The 19,409-nt window shown below is 35.6% G+C and overlaps 1 pseudogene; it reads right to left on the reverse strand.

The window, feature by feature from the left end:
- The window catches only part of LOC149538095 (AP2-like ethylene-responsive transcription factor AIL5), a 193,142-nt pseudogene extending 179,246 nt beyond the window's left edge, over positions 1-13,896 (reverse strand).
- Between the last annotated feature and the right edge of the window lie 5,513 nt (positions 13,897-19,409).

Below are 19,409 nucleotides of genomic sequence, written 5' to 3' on the forward strand. Positions count from 1 at the left end.
AAGGCGGAAGAAGTGGAGCTCATCTGATGATTTCCCTGCAGCTTTTAGACATGGGCATACCACAATTTTCCCTTCTCCTACGAAAATTGGAAACTACAATCCTAACTTCTTCTTCCCTTTCTGAATCTTGTCATAGGTTGTAAGTTGTCACGTAAGCTCTAATAAGACCATCTTGTCCATTGGATACCTGGGAAGTTTGTATGGTTCTATGGAGAATCCTTGAACTCAGATGTATGAAAAGGTAGGAAACTGACTAAACCAGGTGCCATATTCCTCGACCACCTTCATTGCACCCATTGACATTCTTATATGTGGCTTCTTTTGTAGTGTTCTTACAATGCGCATGGAAAATATATCATTAACCCTCATGTAATCATCCTTTGAATACAAATGCAACTGTGGGTAACATTCATGGACTTTGAGGTGTTGGGTTTCACTTCCAATTGATCCTTTGCATCGTAGTCCATCATAATTTGTCCTCTGTGCTAGCATGTATATGACATAAGAGCTAATGTAAAATTTCCTTGTATGCTCTAGATTCATCAACTATTCACTTAGATTATCACTTATGAGCCTAGTCCAATCTATTCTATCACCTCCCTCCATTACCTGTTCAACAAAATACCACATCCAAGATTCAAACCTATACGAATAAGGCATGCCAAATATGTGACTCAACATCATAACCATGTCACTATATTCCCTCGGCAAGTCAAGCCATACTATTTCCTTAGGAATCTTGGAATGATGTGATCTATTCTTTTTCAACCATCTTTTGTTGACTATTTCTTCACAGAAATTGATTCCAGATGTGTAGATTCTTAGTGCTTGCTCTTGTGTTTTTGTGACCATCCTTTGGTCAGAAGGAATTCCAAATGCTTCAAAAATGGATGCCGGAGAAAAATCTACCAGAATATTTCATTCAGGATCCCTGATGGTTCTATCTCTAGGACTGTAGTGCTTGGTACATTCCACAATTAACTTTGGATGCTGAAAAGAAGGAGGGAAACTAGCTACAGCAAAAATTACACTTCTCACAATTCTTGTGGCTAGGTGTGTCGGGTGATAGTCATTGTATCCGAGCATTCTCCAGTTAAAATCTTTCAAATCAAAGCTGCCAAGGCTTGTGTCCTTGATTTCTGCCCACTTTGACACAATTTTGGATTCAGGATAGAATCCTCTCCTTTCATTCTTTATCAGTTGTCCTCACATTTCTCCTCTTCGCCTAGGCTCTGCCATTCTCCTTTCGTACAATTTTTTTTTAAAAATGTACACACATAAGACTATGCAAGGAAAGTATTTAAAAATAACGAATACAACTTGTCCATAAGATGAAGATTTTTTGGATTTTCCCCAAAATTTCCATACTCCTTTCAAGATTCACTTTTTAACACTTCCGCAAGAAATATGAAATTTCACAACTCATTGCAAAGAAAATTCCTTTATGATAGGATTCAAAATCTTCTGTTGTGAATTCTCAGAAAACTCCTCAACATTTTCAGAAAATTTCTCAAAAATTCTGCTTCCTTGAACTCCTCGAATCTTACTCCTATTCTCAATTTGCTCTTCAAATTTATGTGTGAGCCTGAATGAATGAGAAGGCTTCTTATAGAAATCATCCTTCAAAAAAGATGCCTTCAAAGCTATAGACTAAAATTAGGCAGTTGCTTTACTTAACCATCAAGGTTTCCATCTTTTGTGCCACTTGTCACTTTTTTGATGTTTGATTCAAAAAGTTGCTATTTTGATGCTCTTAGCTTCAAGATGAAGCTAAGTATTTCTTATCCCCTTTTGATTTTTTTTTTTAACATTTATTAATTAAATATCAATTAAAAAATCAATATTTAATTAATTTCCATATTTAGATGAAAAAATAAAATTTATTTACAACATTTTCTCCACTTTTATTTTTGGATTATTATTTTAAAAAATCAAATTAAATATGAGTTTTACCAATATTTAATTTTTTATGTAAATCCAAAAAAAACATTTTTTGAAGGAAAAATTGTTTTTTCACTTTTCTCTAAACTTGGCTTTTTACTTCATAAGGAATTTCATTCTTTTGCCTTAAGTTTCAGATTTTTCTCTAAATTTTCCAATATTCCTGCTTTTCACAAATTTTTAACAAAATCTTGTGCTCTTGTCAATTTACGGGAGTGGGCTTTTTCTAGAATGGAGGATTTTTTCTTTGCATAATATTTCCTTCATTATCCAAAAATTGCACTCCATGCTTTACAACGTCAGGGTTTTCTCGAAATGAAGGATTTTTCCTTTGCATAATATTTCCTTCATTATCCAAAAACTGTTTCCCATGATTTCCCAAGCTCTGCCTTCTCAAGATTTTCTTTTCATATCACTGAGATGGGGCTCCACCACAACTATAGCGTTAACTGTGTCTAGTTGCCTATTCACATGTGTATTTGCACAAGGAATCTACTGCTCATTTGTTTCCTCTGCATTCTTCTTCCCAATTGGACTAGACAGACCACAACCCTCCTATTCTGATTCATTTCTCTCCAATATTCATGCAAAAGAAGATTTCTTTTCAATCTATATTTCTTTTCTCTCCTTCAAATTCACTTGGGTGTTTGGGATTCTCCATTTGTTCACTGTGAAATTCATCATAATTTATAGGCAATGGATGTTGTTGATCAAGCTTTTCTTCTTAATGTTTCTTCCCATATAAACTGAATGCCTCATTTTCTTTCTTCTCTATTTTTATAATCTACGCCATTACTCTCCACAAGTGAAGAAACCAATCACACACATAGAAAAATGTTGTTGAATTAGTGCCATGAAAGCACCATCACAAAGACAAGCAGATGCACACCTCTAAGACCTGTCTTTTCCAAGGCCATATTTTTTCAAAAAACTTTCCTCAGTTGGTGATTTATGGAAAGTGGGCTTTCTGCTAAATGGAGGATTTAGTCCTTTTCAAAATATTTCGTGACTCCTTCAGAATTGTGCTTAATGCTTCATGGAAAGTGGTATTTTGATGGAATGAAGGATTCTATCTTTTTGAAACAATCCTCCGCTTTGCCAATTTTTCTTCCACACTTTAGAGAGCGGGCCTTTGATGGAACAAAGGATTTTATCCTTCTCAAACAATTTTTTTCTATCTACTCCAAATTTGCACCTTTGCATGCGAGAGTAGGGTTTTTTGGGAATGAAGGATTTTGTCCTTTGTGAGATATTTCCCACCAATGCCAAATGCCTCTCTAAGATTCTAGAAGGTGAAATTTTAATGCAGTTAGGGATTTGACCATTCCTTGAGTCCTACTAACTTTCACTCCATGGCATTCGGGAATAGCTGGCATATTACTTAAAATAAAGGGGGTCCTAGGCTTGGGTGATGGTGACTGGTGGTCACAACATCTGATGACTCCACAAGTGAAATGTTACAAAAATTTCAAGGATAAAACTTAATCCAAACTTAGAATCTCTGGTTTCTCAATCTTATGTCAACAATGAGAGAGAAAAAAAGTTCAAAAAGGGAGAATAATCATACATTGGATCAAAAACACATTCATCTTGGGACAACCAGAGTGTGTGCAAATGTATTAATTCTAGCTCGACAAGACCACTCAAAAATTCTAGGATATATCATGACAAGTTATTGGTTCCTCTTGACTTCAAAAGCATCCTGGACATTGCCCCGCTACCATTTAGGTGTCCATAGTCCCGATGGAGTTGTCGATGTAAAAAAAATGGAGATTGCTCCACTTCCGGTGAATTATTCTTTTGAACACCTATGGAGATCGCGTACCCCCAAAGCCAATCTTATTATTTCATCTTTCTTTTTTTATATTGAATTGGTATTTCAATTCTTTCTTTTCTCTTGGCTTGTAAGCAATGAAGCTTACCATGGGTTTAGGCGTTACAGTGGTGCTGAAGTAAGATTTTAAAATTTTCACAAGCCATGACCTTTCCCAATGACGCATAAATGGACATAGAGCAATAGTTGAGAGTGTGAAATATGTGGTAACCTCAGAGTTTATGTGTCAAGACACAATGTATGATTAATTTTCCAAGTCAAGTATGTTTTCTGACCCATTTAAAATATATGAAAGATGGCCAAGATTCTAATGCTCTTCATAACAATTATCCAAGAAGTGAAATAAACAAAACTTGGTGAAATCTTTAGATGAAGTAGCCAAATCACTACACCACTCTACTTGCAAAAAGAGATTCTCATAGCTACAAGCCACCAAGCAAAAAGCCAAAACCAAAACCAAAAATCAAAAGAAAGAAAACCAAACCACCTAAGGAAGACAACTCAGGAAAAAAAGAAAACACAACCAACAAGGGAAAGAAACCTAAACTACACAAAGCCAAAACTCTTGACCAAGAGAGAGGAGACAAACAAAACCCCCCACCTAACTAAGAGGGAAAAAAAAAACAAAAGCACACCACAATGGAAAACCTAAACCAACTATGTACAAGTTAGGCATCAAAAAGGAAACCTAAGGGCATAAATAATGCTTGAGGAATTGCCCATTGATGGGCAATTGGACTTCCTTTCCTATTAGAGTCTTAAGCTTGAATGCATTATCTACCAAAATTTCAAAAATTTGATAAGGACATTTCCACAGATTATTAAACGTGTCATGTCAACCATTCTTTTCATGTGCCTTATCCCAGCGAAGTACAAGATCTAAAATTCAAAATTCTTTAACCTTTGACATTTTGTCAAACCATCTCTTAACAACTCCTTGATGTTTAGAAAACTTTTCCAATGCTTTGTCCCTCTTTTATTCCAAGTGCAATAATTGAGTCAAACATGTTTGCACTCTATCTTCTCCTTCCATAAAATCTTCCATGAATCATAGTGTTGGAATCTTCAATTGGATAGGAAAAACTGGATCTTGTCCATAGACCAAATGATATGGAGATGTCCCCAAAGAACTCTTTATTCTGATCCTATCTGCCCAAAGTGTGAATCTCAGCTGCGTATGCCAATCTTTAGGATTATTGTCTAATAACTTCTTTAGTGCACTCAATAAATTTTTGTTTGTTGATTCTGCCAATCCATTCCCTTGCAGATAGTGGTTTGATGAAAAGTTTAGTGTGATCCCATAGTCAAATGCCCAATTTGAGAACTTCAAGGATCTAAATGCTGGACCATTATCACATACAAATTTATGGGGACATCCATACCTAGTAATGATATTTTCTTCAAGAAATTTGATAACAACCTCTATTTTACAATTTTTTAGCGATTGAGCCTTAGTCCATTTGGTGCAATAGTCAGTAATAGTCAGGATATACCAATGGTTTCTAGAAGATGGTGGATTGATGGGACCAATGAAATCCAATCCCCACTTTGCAAATGTTTTTACTTCAATAACAGGTTGTAATGGCATAGCAAGATTTCTTTCATGTGTCGCAGCTATCTGACATGTGTGACAAGTCTTCACATGTTCATAAGTGTCTTTAAACAAGGTTGACCAATAATACCCTACTCTTGATATTTGATGAGCCATAGCCAAACCACTTCCATGACTGGTTCCATATTTACTATGAAAATGCTCGATGATGTGTCTAGCCTCCTCGTTTCCAACACATCTCAAATAAACCCCATCATGATTCTTTCTATATAGCACAGATCCTTGAAGCATAAAATTTTGACTCTTCATTCTCAATGAACGCTTTTGAATAGAATTCAAGTGTGATGGAGACTTATAGTTTAGCAAATAATGAACAATATCATCATACCATTCATTCAAGGATACTTCTTCTAACACATATACTTATTGTACTAACCTAGGACCAGTTGTAGATAGGGTTTGAGCTAGAGCTTGTCCTCGTACCAACTTCATTGGTTGTATCTCCATGTCGTATTCTTGAATAATTTCCATCCACTTTCCTCTTCTTTCTCCCAATTCATTCTGCATTAGCAAAGTCTTTACTGCTACATCAGGAACTATTGCATAAACCTTGCTTCTTAAGATGTAATGTCAAAATTTCTTTATTGCTTTTACTAAAGCATAAGCTTGTTTTTCAACATTCGGATATCTCAATTCTATGTCTTTCAAGGGTGAATTCATGAATGCAATAGGATGTTCATCTTGATCATCTTCCTTCTGGGTAAGAATAGCTACACAAGTGTGTTCCAAGGCAAACGAATATATATAAAAAGGCTTGTTGTAATCTGGACTCAACAAAATAGGAGCATCTACGATTGCTTGCTTGATTTCTTCGAATGTCTTTCTTGCTATAGGTGTCCAATCTATCCTTTCTCCTTTCTTTAACATGTCATTTAATGGCCTTACTATCTCTACAAATCTAATTATGAACTTCCTTACAAAGTTAATTTTCCCAAAGAATGACTTTAATTCTTTCTGACTAGCTGGCAATCCTATCTTTGATATTGCCTTGATACACTCAAGATCAATTGAGATTCCTCATTCTAATATTACATGTCCTAACAATTTCCCTTCAGTGATATCAAACATGCATTTCTTTGGATTCAAGGAAATCCCATATCTTCTACATCTTTGGAAGATTCTCCTCAAATCATTGATGTGATCTTCCTTGTCTCGAGAGAATACTATGAGATCATCCATGTAAATGATGATGCACTTCTTTACCAAGTCTCTGAAAGCATAATCCGTGGCCCTTTGAAAAGTGGCTTCTATATTGATCAAACCAAAAGGCATTCTTCTATAAGAAAATGTACCCCACTTAGTTGTGAATACCGTCTTTAGTCTATCTTCTTCTTCTACCATCACTTGGTTATATCCAGAATAACCATCTAAAAATGACATCATTTGAGAACCGTTAACAAATTGTATCACTTCATCTAATCATGGCACGAGATAATTATCCTTCTCTGAAGCTCTATTGAGATTTCTAAAATCCACGCACAACCTTATCTCTCCATTCTTCTTTTTGATAGGGACAAGGTTGGTGACCCACATTGAGTGTCGAACTGGGAATATAATTCTTACTGACAATAAATTCTTCACTTCTTGATGTATTAGTTGTTCTAACAATGGATTTATTGGTCTCTGCCTTTGTCTAAATGGCTTACTATTTGGCTTTAATGGAATAGTATGTGTATTGAGAGTCGTATCATATGTCTTCAAATCTTCATATCCCCAAGAAATTACATCAGGGAATTCCTTCATAAGCTTCAATATTTCCTCCTTTTCTGTGGGGGTACAAACTTTCCCAATAAATACATTCTTGACATTTTCTCTCAATCCCAAGTTCACCTTTTCACATTCCCCTCCTTCAATACTTTGGTACTTGAGGGAACTCAGATTGTCTGCATCAAAAATTCTCTCTAGTTCAATCATTTCTTTTGGAATGGTATTTGTCCTTAAATTCATAATCTCATCAATTTCAAATTGAGCTTGTTGTTGTTCTCCTTCATCTATGACTTGTGCTTCAAATACCCTCGAGCTTGTCAGAAAATCAAGAATATTATTATCATCTTCAAACACTTGAAAATTTGTGATATTGTCAGGAACTGATGGTATTGAAGTTAGCTCAACTCTGAATTTCTTCACACAATCCATGGCTAATGGTTCTAATGAGCTTGCAAATTGAGCCAAAGAGTTTGCTACTAGATTGCCTATTCGACTTATCCTTTTAATATTGAAAGCATCAAAGCTTTCAATTAGATCCGAAACTCTATTGTGATACCGACCCAATCTTTTATCATGGCATGTATATTTCTTGTGTGCCTATCCAATGACTATGTCTAAATCTCCATGTACATGTAGGATTTTGGCACCCTTTTGGATAGCGAGGAGCAATCCAATGACCAATGATTCATACTTAGACACATTATTAGTACAAGAGAACTGCAACCTATGTGCTGCCAAATATGTTTCTCCAGTTGGGCTGATGAGTTCAACACCAGCTCCACTACCTTTTTTTGATTTGGATCCATCAAAGGATAGGGTCCACACTTGATCATTTTCATATTCCATGGGTGATTTTACCTTTGAATCCTTGTATTTTTATGATGTTTTTCTTGTCCTATTTCATGTTCTCAAATTCTTTCCTGCTGTGGGTCTAAAATTTGCATACAAGATGAGTTCACTTTGACCACATTTTTTTCTATCCATGCTTGTGGAACCATTTTGGAAACTTGTGCAATTGCTTCTTTGCACATGGTGCATGATATCTCAAAATGAAAAGCATCATGAATTCTACACCAGTTGGGTAACAACAGATTTTAAATGGATGCATCTTTTCCTAGTTCAACTTCCTGCTTAATGCTTTTTAGGACAAAATTCTCAAAGATTCCTTCATTCAATGATGGTTCTAAATCATCCATAACTAGTACCTTAGTGAAATTTGGAGTCACATCAGGACATCCCCCTTAATTGTAACCTTGCAACATTAAAACCTCTCTTGTTTTGGGAATATATCATCCCAAAGTGGTTTCCATAAACAAGATCCCATTATGTTCACCATACTCAGTGATCAACAATAAGAGCCTTGGAGTGCTCTCTATCCTTATCTGATTGGGAATTCCCTTCCATGGGAGCCACATGTGTGAAAAGTCCATTGCAATATAAGCATTCAATTTCCTTGCTCAATCTCTACTAAGAAGCATGCCATACCCTTCAAGAATATCCACAATAGATATATGAATACAACTTTGAACACGTGGATTAGAGGCTAATTGCATGTGAATATTATTTAACTCTCCCATGAATAGGACTTCAGTTTTATCCAATTGTGTAACCTTCTTGTCAGTCTAAAGTGGAATCAGTCCCAACTTTCTACATATGTCCAAATGCATTACACTACTTGATGCACCAAAATCAATTAAACAATTATGTAACATTTTTCCAAAAATTCTAACAGATACTAGGAAAGGTTTAGGTTCCTCCTTCCCTTGATAAAAAACCACTAGCTTCTGCCCTTTTGAATCAAATGTCTCATTGTTATGTATAGAATTTCTCCCATTTTGAGTTGTCATGGAACTTTCCACTATAGGAGCATTATCTTTGATCATTTCTAGTAATGGATCTTTTGAAGATACTTGTCCATTTGATGTAACCTTCTGACCATCCTAAGAGATTTGCACCATTCCAATGAAACTTGAAGGATTCTAAGCAAGCTTAGATGCATATGGTGATACATCATTTACAATATTGGTGTTTTGTGCAAAATTGTATTGTTGGACATTGGATACCCCTTTTGGAGGATGTGATACATTTTGAGAAACAATCTTTTTGGGGGCGTCATTGAAACTTTCCAATAATGTATCTCTAATTTTTGAAATCTTCATCAATTCATATAGTGGAAGACTCACTTTAGTTCTCTTGAATTCCTCTAGTACACAAGAACTCAACCTCTTCAATTCCTCTCTAGAAGGACTTCCTTTCTATTTTTGTCCTAGATTTTCACCTTGCCTTTGTTATCCTTGTTGAGTAGAGGATTGAAGATTATTCTTTCCTTTATCACTTTGTGAAGAATTTTTCATGGGAGATTGGCCTCTATCTCCTTGAGAGCTCATGAGTTGTCAATATTTAGGGGAGTCTCTGAGAGGCTCAGGATTATTGTTCGCATTTGGATGCAGGGGAGTTGAAAAGTTATTTGGAGGAACTAATGATGTTAATGGCTCATGGTTCCTATAATTCCTTTGATATGTCTTTATTGGAGTATTACCCAATGTTTTTTGAAAGGTTTGCACTTCACTTGTCCCTTCCACCAAGACACTATTATATAGAAGAGGGAATAAAAATTCATCCTTATGTAGTGATTCATTCAAGGATACTGGTGGAGGTTGATTTTCTGGTGGGACTTGATAACGTGGCATCTCTATAGGACCATTTTCTGAAGCTGGTGAGGATTTTTGATTAGCTTGTATTAGCATGTAATCCTAAGAATCAGGAAACTTAAAATCATCAAAAACCAATGCTTGGTCATATCTTGGTGAGGGTACCATATCATATCTCATAGGAGGAGGATTCTCAGATGTGGTAGTGTTCCTCACTTCTCCATTGAAAATATCTGCTACTCTTTAAAATTCGTTACACTGTAATTTAGAATGTTGACTAGTCTCATGTAATCTACACCATCTAGATAGTGCAACTTCTGCTAAGAAAACTTTATCAATTGGGCGATTCTCAAATGGAGGATTATCCAATGGTGACGGTATGCCCCCATTATTTGGATTAGTGTTCCATGATCTTCTTTAATGACCTTGGTTATTATTACGATATCCTTGATTACTTTCATTGAATCCTTGATTGTGTCCTCGATTACTATCATGATGTGGAGGGGATTCCCTTGATAACCTCGGTTGCTACCTTGATATGACTGATGATTCCTTTGTGCATTTTGCAATTGATTATTTTGATTTCTAAGTAAGTGACCTCAGTGGACAAATTTTTCACTTGTTCAATCAAATCTCTCATCTCATCCTTTTCCTCTTGGGTCCTTGTAGAATTTGTTGTGTTTTGGAGATAAATTGGCTGGGTGGGCATTTCCTATGACATAGGTGCTCCAGGGTGCAACACCAGCTGGCTCGAAGGGGCAGGAATTGTATTGATAGTTGGAGCATAATTCAAAGCTCCTTGATTCAATGCATTTGCATTTCCAAAATAGCTAGGTGCTCCATTCATAGTTGCCGGTGATTGTAAACTAACTTTCTCTGCCTCAGCATATGCTTGGATCAAACTTGTAAGAGCTAGATGAGTTTTTTGAAAAAATATAGATGTGAAATAGTCTAGGGCTGCATAGTAGAGAGGTCATGCTGCATCATCTCATATGTGATATACATCATGCAATCTTGAATAAGCCCTTTGAAATCAGTTATTGAAAGCACCAATTGATTCACATTCTTGTCTCCTTATCTCGATAAACTGCCTATACAATTCTTTAGGGGTGATAAGCAATCTGAACTTCCCGAGGAATGCATCCTTCAATTGTTACCAAGTCTATATTGAATTTGAAGGTAGGTTGATATACCAATAAAATGATTCCTCACCCAATGAATAAGGGAATAGTCTACATGCAACATCCTCATCTTACACGTTTCTATTTTGGAGGACATCCTCAAAAAATTTAATGTGTTCATCAGCAATGTGGTTCACATCATTCACAAGGAATTTAGAACAAAAGTGTTCATGATTCTTTGGCATATTGTTGTATGTGACAAACGTTGCAAGGGGTGATGCATTTTGCAGATGCTATTGCTGGGCCATTGCTGGAACTTGTTGTTGGATAGTTGTAGGTGAAACAACTTGTATAGGTATTTGCACAAATAACTGTTGAATTTGTGTAGCTCCTGGTGGAACTCATCCTTGGATTTTTCCTTGTGCTTGATGTTGAGGTGGTGGAGTTTGGAATATCCTTGTGAGATTAGCTACACTTGGTGACTTTTGGCTCATAGATGCTTCTTTATTTCCTCGCGTAGGCTTTGGATCAAAACTCAACTCTAGTAATTCGTGTGCTCCTAGGGTGAATCTCAAGGATCTTCAATGTACCTTGAGTGAGCATGAATTAATGTTCTCCAGTATGTGAAACTGCTATAAAATATTTTAGTCAAGGCCCTCCTTCTAGCGCTAGTTTATGTTGATGTGTGTTTTATGACTCACTAAATAGTAAAAAAAAATACCAAAATATCTTATCCTCTCTTGAATAAAGTCTTTTGTATGCTAAAATTGCTAAAAGATCATGCAATGACTTAAAGGTTCCTTTAATGCCAGGTCTTGACTGTAGATAAGATCGGTTGTTGATGTGATTTACTAATGATCACAAGGGGCCTTACATGTTTATTCATATTCATTTCAAGCCACACTGGATGTGAGAGCTATCTTAAGGTTTTGCAATGAAGTGCTATTTTTAGAGTTTCCACAAAATATACAGAAATTCAATAAGGTAGGGTTCAAGAATTCTATTCTAATCCTAAGGGTAGTGATAACAATAAATAGTACTTTAGTGGACAAATTCCTCAATTTACCAAATTTTTCTTCGTCAAGTTATACTACAACTATGCATGAATCAATGCAATCTTGAAGTGTTATGCCAGAGATTTTCATATCACCACATACACCATCATAAAGAACAATGTATATGAATGATAGAAGTTGAGGATATGCATGAAAGGGGTTCAGGCTAACTTTACACAACAAGTTAGAATCATTAAAACCTCAAAAGTATGAACTAAAGGAACTCATCAATACACCTTCATATTCTTCATTGTAATCACCACACATTGACTATGCTAAACTTACTCTAATTGAAGAAATTTAGGAGGACAAGAAAGCACTCAGACATGTCAAGTATTCACCAAACTCCAATAAAAATTTTATTATCTCAGCAGCTCATAGCAACAATCTCAAAAAAAAATCCCTTTACAAATGAGAAATGAGGCCTTTATATAGGGCCTTGATTACAATAGGTGGCCTGGATGATCACAATAACCGATGGCCAAGATCGTGCCACATCAGCCCTAATTACGATTAGGGCAATGGAAAGGAATCTACATTAATGCCACAGGGAATCCACTACTATAGTGGGTAATAAATGCCTACTATGCATGCTCGTTTAAGGAGTGGGGTGTAATAAATGATCCCTATGCACACCCACTATGCATTTAATGCATCTATCCTTGATTTTTTGGCATGAAAGATCAAAATCGATCTAACACTATTTCCAACTCCTCTATACTGATGCTTGGTGTAGATTCTTGCTTGAATTCTAGAGCTGCATTTACTCTTTCTGCTTTTCCCAAGCTTTCATCCCAATCTAGTAGTAAGTCCTTAGTAGTGTGTATTATATTTGAGAAGATGGAAAAGTTCTCAAAATCATCTCTTCCATATACATTTAGTTGAAAGAGTTCCTCTAACTTGACTTTCAGATTATCAATTGTCATTTCTTCTTCCACCAATCTCTGTGATAACAAGGATGCAACTGCATTTGATATTCCTTGCTTGATGTTATCAATAATCTTTTTCCATCGACTGCATTCCCTAGTAAAGCTCTCAAACATTTCCTTAGCCATGATCACTACACTGCACCATTGAATAAAATCATAGAAATCCCCCTCGCTGATAACTCGACCATTAATCAATTCTTGCTTTGGGGTATCCATCAGATTCTTAATGTCGAAAATCACCTCTTCTTGGTAAATATGCTCATCCACCCATGATTCTTCCATGCACTAGATCCTAGAGATTGCATCCAATGCCCTATTGTGCACTTGCACTAACTCTTCTGCATATTTTAAGGCTACCTCTTGAATTCCTTCAATCCAAATCTTTGCACCCAGAGAAATTCACTTGATTCTATCAATATCACCTACCACTTCATTGGAAACACCTATTGGAGGGACAAATGATGGACCTTCCTCTCTTACTAGATGAGGCAAGTTATTGATGTACTGACATAAGGCCTGAATTTCTCTTTTCTGCTTTTCATACCCTTCTTCTACTTTCTTCATCCTATCCTTCAAAGCTTGTGTGGAGTCATCAAATTCTTCCAATATTTTCTCTAGGGAGGCTCGACCAAGATTTACTTCCTAACATGATATTCATCTAGAGCAATCTAATTTTTTCCTTTGTCAACTATGGGAGTCACAATCTGCAAGATTCTAGATCCTGATTCTCCTCTGATGAATTTAGTATATCTTTTTGCTTTCCCTTTTTCTTTTGATCGATCCAAAATTTCCTGTAATTCAATTGCTAGATCAACCTCCCATTGTTGACGCAATTTAATTCGTTGCCTCAACCATTCTGGAATGTGTATACTTTGGTCCCCTGGAATTACCAATTGTTCTTTCCTTTGGACTGCTCGAATGTCAATCTCCTCTTCACTTCCTGGACTATCCATCGTAACCTCAGGAACTATGGCCTCAGTATTTGGAAGATGTATTGCTACTCCTGGAGTTTCTGCCTCTAGTGGACCATCTCCATCATTAATCATTTCTCACTCTAAGATTGTAGCAAGACTTTCTTCTGTAGAAATATCTTGATCTCTCCCTCTTTCTTGCATGGACTTTTCATAGGCATTTATACTTAGCCTATAATGAATTGGCCTATCCAAATTCTCTTCTTGCTCAAATCTCCTTATACTTGTCCCTACATCCTACCTTTCAAAAGTTTCTATCTCTTGGGCACTTGGAGTTCAACTCAGAGAAGAGGGAGCATCTCCATGTTTTTGCTTCTTATTTTGAGGTTCCTGGATGACTTCCTCAATCCTAGGATGCTTTTCTCGAGGTACCTCCTTCCCTTTCTTGGTTCCTACATCTTTGGATGGAGTTCCTCTTTCTTCAATAGTCCCTTCAGATATTTGTCCTGATCTTTCATAGCTAAGTGGTCTATGGCCAAGCAACCTATATGTGAATCCATTAGCTGGTGCAACTAATTTTTCAAGCTTACGCTTGATCCACCACTTTGTAAAATCTAAGACTGGTTTTGAAAGAGCTTCGAAATCTATAATTTCTTTCTTCTTCCAATCAAATGGTTGAGCTATCATTTCAGGATTTGATCCCTTTTGCATCACGTTTGGGTCCTCCTCCATTTCATCAGGAACCTTGAATATGTTGCATGTTCTAATAATGTTCAATGGTAGTCTTGAATGCAACCTTATTCTAATATCATTCTTGTTTGTTGCATTTTCCCAAAAGTCTTCAAGGTGGACCTTGTGTTGGTACTTTGATCCTCCTATTGATGAGATCTTGTTGAAAGGATCAAAATAACTCCTCTTTGGATAAAGTGGAAGGCAGAAGAAGTGGAGCTCATTTGATGATTTCTCTGCAGCTTTTAGATATGGGCATACCACAGTTTTCCCTTCTCCTATGAAAATTTAAAAATGCAATCCCAACTTCTTCTTCCCTTTCTAAATCTTGTCATAGGTTGTAAGTTGTTGAGTAAGCTCTAACAAGACCATCTTGTCTGTTGGATACCTGGGAAGTTTGTATGGTTCCGTGCAGAATCCTTGAACTCAGATGTATGAAAAGGTAGGAAACTGACTAAACTAGGTGCCATATTCCTCGACCAACTTCATTGGACCCATTGAGATTCTTATATGTGGCCTCTTTTGTAGTGTTCTTACTATGCACATGGAAAATATATCATTAACCCTCATGTAATAATCCTTTGAATACAAATGCAACTGTGGGTAACATTCATGGACTTTGAGGTGTTGGGTTCCGCTTCCAATCGGTCCTTTGCATCATAGTCCATCATAATTTTTCCTCCATGCTAGCATGTAGATGACATAGGAGCTCATGTAAAATTTCCTTGTATGCTCTAGATTCATCAACTGTTCAATTAGATTATCACTTATGAGCCTAGCTCAATCTATTCTGTCACCTTCCTCCATTACCTGCTCAAAAAAATACCACATCCAAGATTCAAACCTATAAGAATAAGGCATGCCAAATATGCAACTCAACATCATGACCATGTCACTATATTCCCTCTGCAAGTCAAGCCATACTATTTCCTTAGGAATCTTGGAATGATGTGATCTATTCTTTTTCAACCATCTTTTGTTGACTATTTCTTCACAGAAATTGATTCTAGATGTGTAGATTCTTAGATCTTCCTCTTGTGTTTTTGTGACCATCCTTTAGTGAGAAGGAATTCCAAATACTTTAGAAATGGACGCTAGAAAAAAATTTTCCAGAACATATCGTTCAGGATCCCTAATGATTCTGTCTCTGGAATTGTAGTGCTTAGTACATTCCACAATTAACTCTGGATGCTGAAAAGAAGGAGGGAAACCAGCTGCAGCAAAAATTATGCTTCTCAAAATTCTTGTGGCTAGGTGTGTTGGGTGATAGTCATTGTATCCAAGCATTCTCTAGGTAAAATCTTTCAAATCAAGGCCGCCAAGGCTTGTATCCCCGATTTCTGCCCACTTTGACACAATTTTGGATTCAGGATAGAATCCTCTCCTTTCATTATTTATCAATTGTCCTCGTGTTTCTCCTATTCCCCTAGGCTCTGCCATTCTCCTTTCCTACAAAAAAAAAAAGTACACACATAAGACTATTCAAGGAAAGTATTTAAAAACAATGAATACAACTTGTCCATAAGATGAAGATTTTTTGGATTTTCCCCAAAATTTCCATGCTCCTTTCAAGATTCACTTTTTAACACTTCCACTATAAATATGAAATTTCACAACTCACTGCAAAGAAAATTCCTTTCTAATAGGTTTCAAAATCTTATGTCGTGAATTCTCAGAAAACTCCTCAACAATTTTAGAAAATTTCACAAAAAATTTGCTTCCTTGAACTCCTTGAATCTTACTCCTATTCTCGATTTTCTCTTCAAATTTATGTGTGAGCCTGAATGAATGAGAGGGTTTCTTATAGAAATCATCCTTGAAAAAAGATGCCTTTAAAGCTATAGACTAAAATTAGGCAGTTGCTTTACTTAACCATCAAGGTTTTCATCTTTTGTGCCAGTTGTCGCTTTTTTGATGTTTGATTCAAAAAGTTCCTATTTTGATGCTCTTAGCTTCAAGATGAAGCTAAGTATTTCTTATCCCCTTTTGATTTTCTTTTTTTTACTTTTATTAATTAAATATCAATTGAAAAATCAATATTTAATCAATTTCCATATTTAGATGAAAAAAAACAAATTTATTTACAACCTTTTCTCCACTTATATTTTTTGGATTACTATTCAAAAAAATCCAATTAAATATTAGTTTTACCAATATTTAATTTTTTATGCAAATCCGAAAAAAACTTTTTTTGAAGGAAAATTGTTTTTTGCTTTTCTCGGAACGTGGCTATTTATTTCATAAGTAATTTCATTCTTTTTCCTTAAGTTTTGGATTTTTCTCTAAATTTTCCAATATTCCTGCTTTTCATAATTTTTTAACAAATTCTTGTGCTCCAATCAATTTACGGGAGCAAGCTTTTTCCAGAATGGAGGATTTTTCCTTTGCATAATATTTTCTTCATTATCCAAAAATTGTGCTACACACTTTACAAGGTCAGGGTTTTCTCGGAATGAAGGATTTTTCCTTTGCATAATATTTCCTTCATTATTCAAAAATTGCACTCCATGATTTCCCAAGCTTTGCTTTCTCAGCATTTTCTTTTCATATCACTAAGATGGGGCTCTGCCACAACTATAGTATTAACTGTGTCCAGTTGTCCATTCACATGTGTATTTGCACAAGGAATTTGCTGCTCATTTGTTTCCTCTGCATTCTTCTTCCCAATTGGACTAGAGAGACCACAACCCTCCTACTCTGATTCATTTCTCTCCAATATTCACACAAAATAAGATTTCTATTCAATCTACATTTCTTTTCTCTCCTTCAAATTCACTTGGGTGTTTAGGATTCTCCATTTGTTTACTGTGAAATTCATCATGATTTATAGGCAATGGATGCCACTACTCAAGCTTTTCTTCTTCATGTTTCTTCCCATATAAACTGAACGCCTCACTTTCTTTCTTCTTTATATTTATAATCTGCACCATTACTCTCCACAAGTGAAGAGACCAATCACACACAGAGAAGAATGTTGTTGAATTAGTGCCATGAAAGCACCATCACAAACTCAAGCAGATGCATGCCTCCCAGAGGTCTTTTCCAAGGCCATATTTTTTCAAAAAACTTTCTTCAGCCGGTGATTTATGGAAAGTGGGCTTTTTTCTAAATGGAGGATTTAGTCCTTTTCAAAATATTTCGTGACTTCTTCAGACTTGTGCTTAATGCTTCATAGAAAGCGGGATTTTGATGGAATGAAGGATTCTATCTTTTTGAAACAATCCTCCGCTTTCCCAATTTCACACTTCCACACTTTAGGGAGAGAGCTTTTGATGGAATGAAGGATTTTATCATTTTCAAACAAATTTTTTCTATCTACTCCAAATCTGCGTCTTTGCATGTGAGAGCGAGGTTTTTTTGGAATGAACGATTTTGTCCTTTGTGAGATATTTCCCACCAATGCCAAATCCCTCTCTAAGATTGTGGAAGGTGCTATTTTAATGCAATCATGGATTTGACCATTCCTTGAGTCCTGCTGACTTGTGCTCCATGGCATTCGGGAACAGCTGGCATATTACATAAAATAAAGAGGGTCCTAGGCTTGGGCGATGGTGACTGGCAGTCACAAAAAAGTCTATGCATGATCTTATTGATTACCAGAAGGACCTATACCAAATATTTGGGACCTTTGTATAGTTTTCTATGAAGATTATGCATTGGGCATCCAATACTTTATATTTTCTATAGGTGAACGAGGAGAATGAAGCATGAAAAGAAAGTGAAACTATCCATTCCCTCTATAGCTTTTGGACAGCTGACTGGCTTAAGACCTTGTTGGACAAGAATGTCAAGGAGTGGGAAGACAAACTAGCTAAGAAAGACCTAGGTGATACAAAGGGGAGCTAGCCCCTATGCTCTTTTTTCTTTTAGTTTTTTGTTATGATATGATTTGTTATGAACTTCGTGCCATGCGAACCAATTTTGATTAAGCTAGATCACTATTGCTTACATAGAAGCATTCATAAATTATGCTACCAATATATTTTTGGTTTAGACTTTATAGTATTATGGTCGCTTATGCTAATATTGCCAACATGATTCAGACCCACTTCTGGCTACTTTTTCATACATCAAAAATGAAAATTTACAACTATACATGCAATTGCAGGTTTAAAACTATTGTGAATGTACATTTTAAGCATTTTGAGTTTAAAATCAAATTTATAAAAATGACTACTAATTTTTAGTGATAAAACTATATTAAGGTCAAAAGTGGAAATATACAAATAATTTGAAATTCTTTTTTATTGATCTTTTAATTGTCCTATGAGATTTGTAATATAAAAATGAATATTATAGGCTATGAACTTTCCTTTTTATACATAGAGATTAGTTAGAATAATAAAGCTAAACATATTAATAGAAGACTTTAGAAATATTAGCCCAAATTATTAGTTTCCCTTTCATAAGAGAAATAAGAAAAGAAGTTTTGACACATTTACAAAATAATATAGACTAGTAGATAACCACCTAAAGTCATAGAGATGAAAGAAATTATCAAACAATTGAGAAACAATGAAAATAACATTTTGGGATGTTTCAAAAGTATAATTTGGCCTCAACGTGATGTCAAGATGAAGTGACATTTGATGTTAATATGCTTGGTTCCATAATCAAATCTAAGATTCTTGTCTTATTGATTTGCAATTTTAATTATAAAATTAAATATGTTAAAAGACATTCATTTGATGAGTAAGTGATCAATGAATCAGCCACATATGTTTTCTTGTGTGCCCTAAAAAAAACCTGCATATTCTTGTTCATTCCTAGAGTCGATATGAACTATTTGTTTCTTTGATTTCCAGGTAATAGTTGTTTATCCAATTTTCTTTATGGCCATCAAATCTTGAGTCAAAATAACTACTAAGCTTGAAGTCTAGAACCTCTAATTATTTGATAAGAAGAGTATGAGTTTCCTT

Source organism: Cupressus sempervirens, chromosome 9 (assembly GCF_028749045.1).
Source record: "Cupressus sempervirens isolate cs-2001-9-10 chromosome 9, ASM2874904v1, whole genome shotgun sequence".
Taxonomy (NCBI): domain Eukaryota; kingdom Viridiplantae; phylum Streptophyta; class Pinopsida; order Cupressales; family Cupressaceae; genus Cupressus; species Cupressus sempervirens.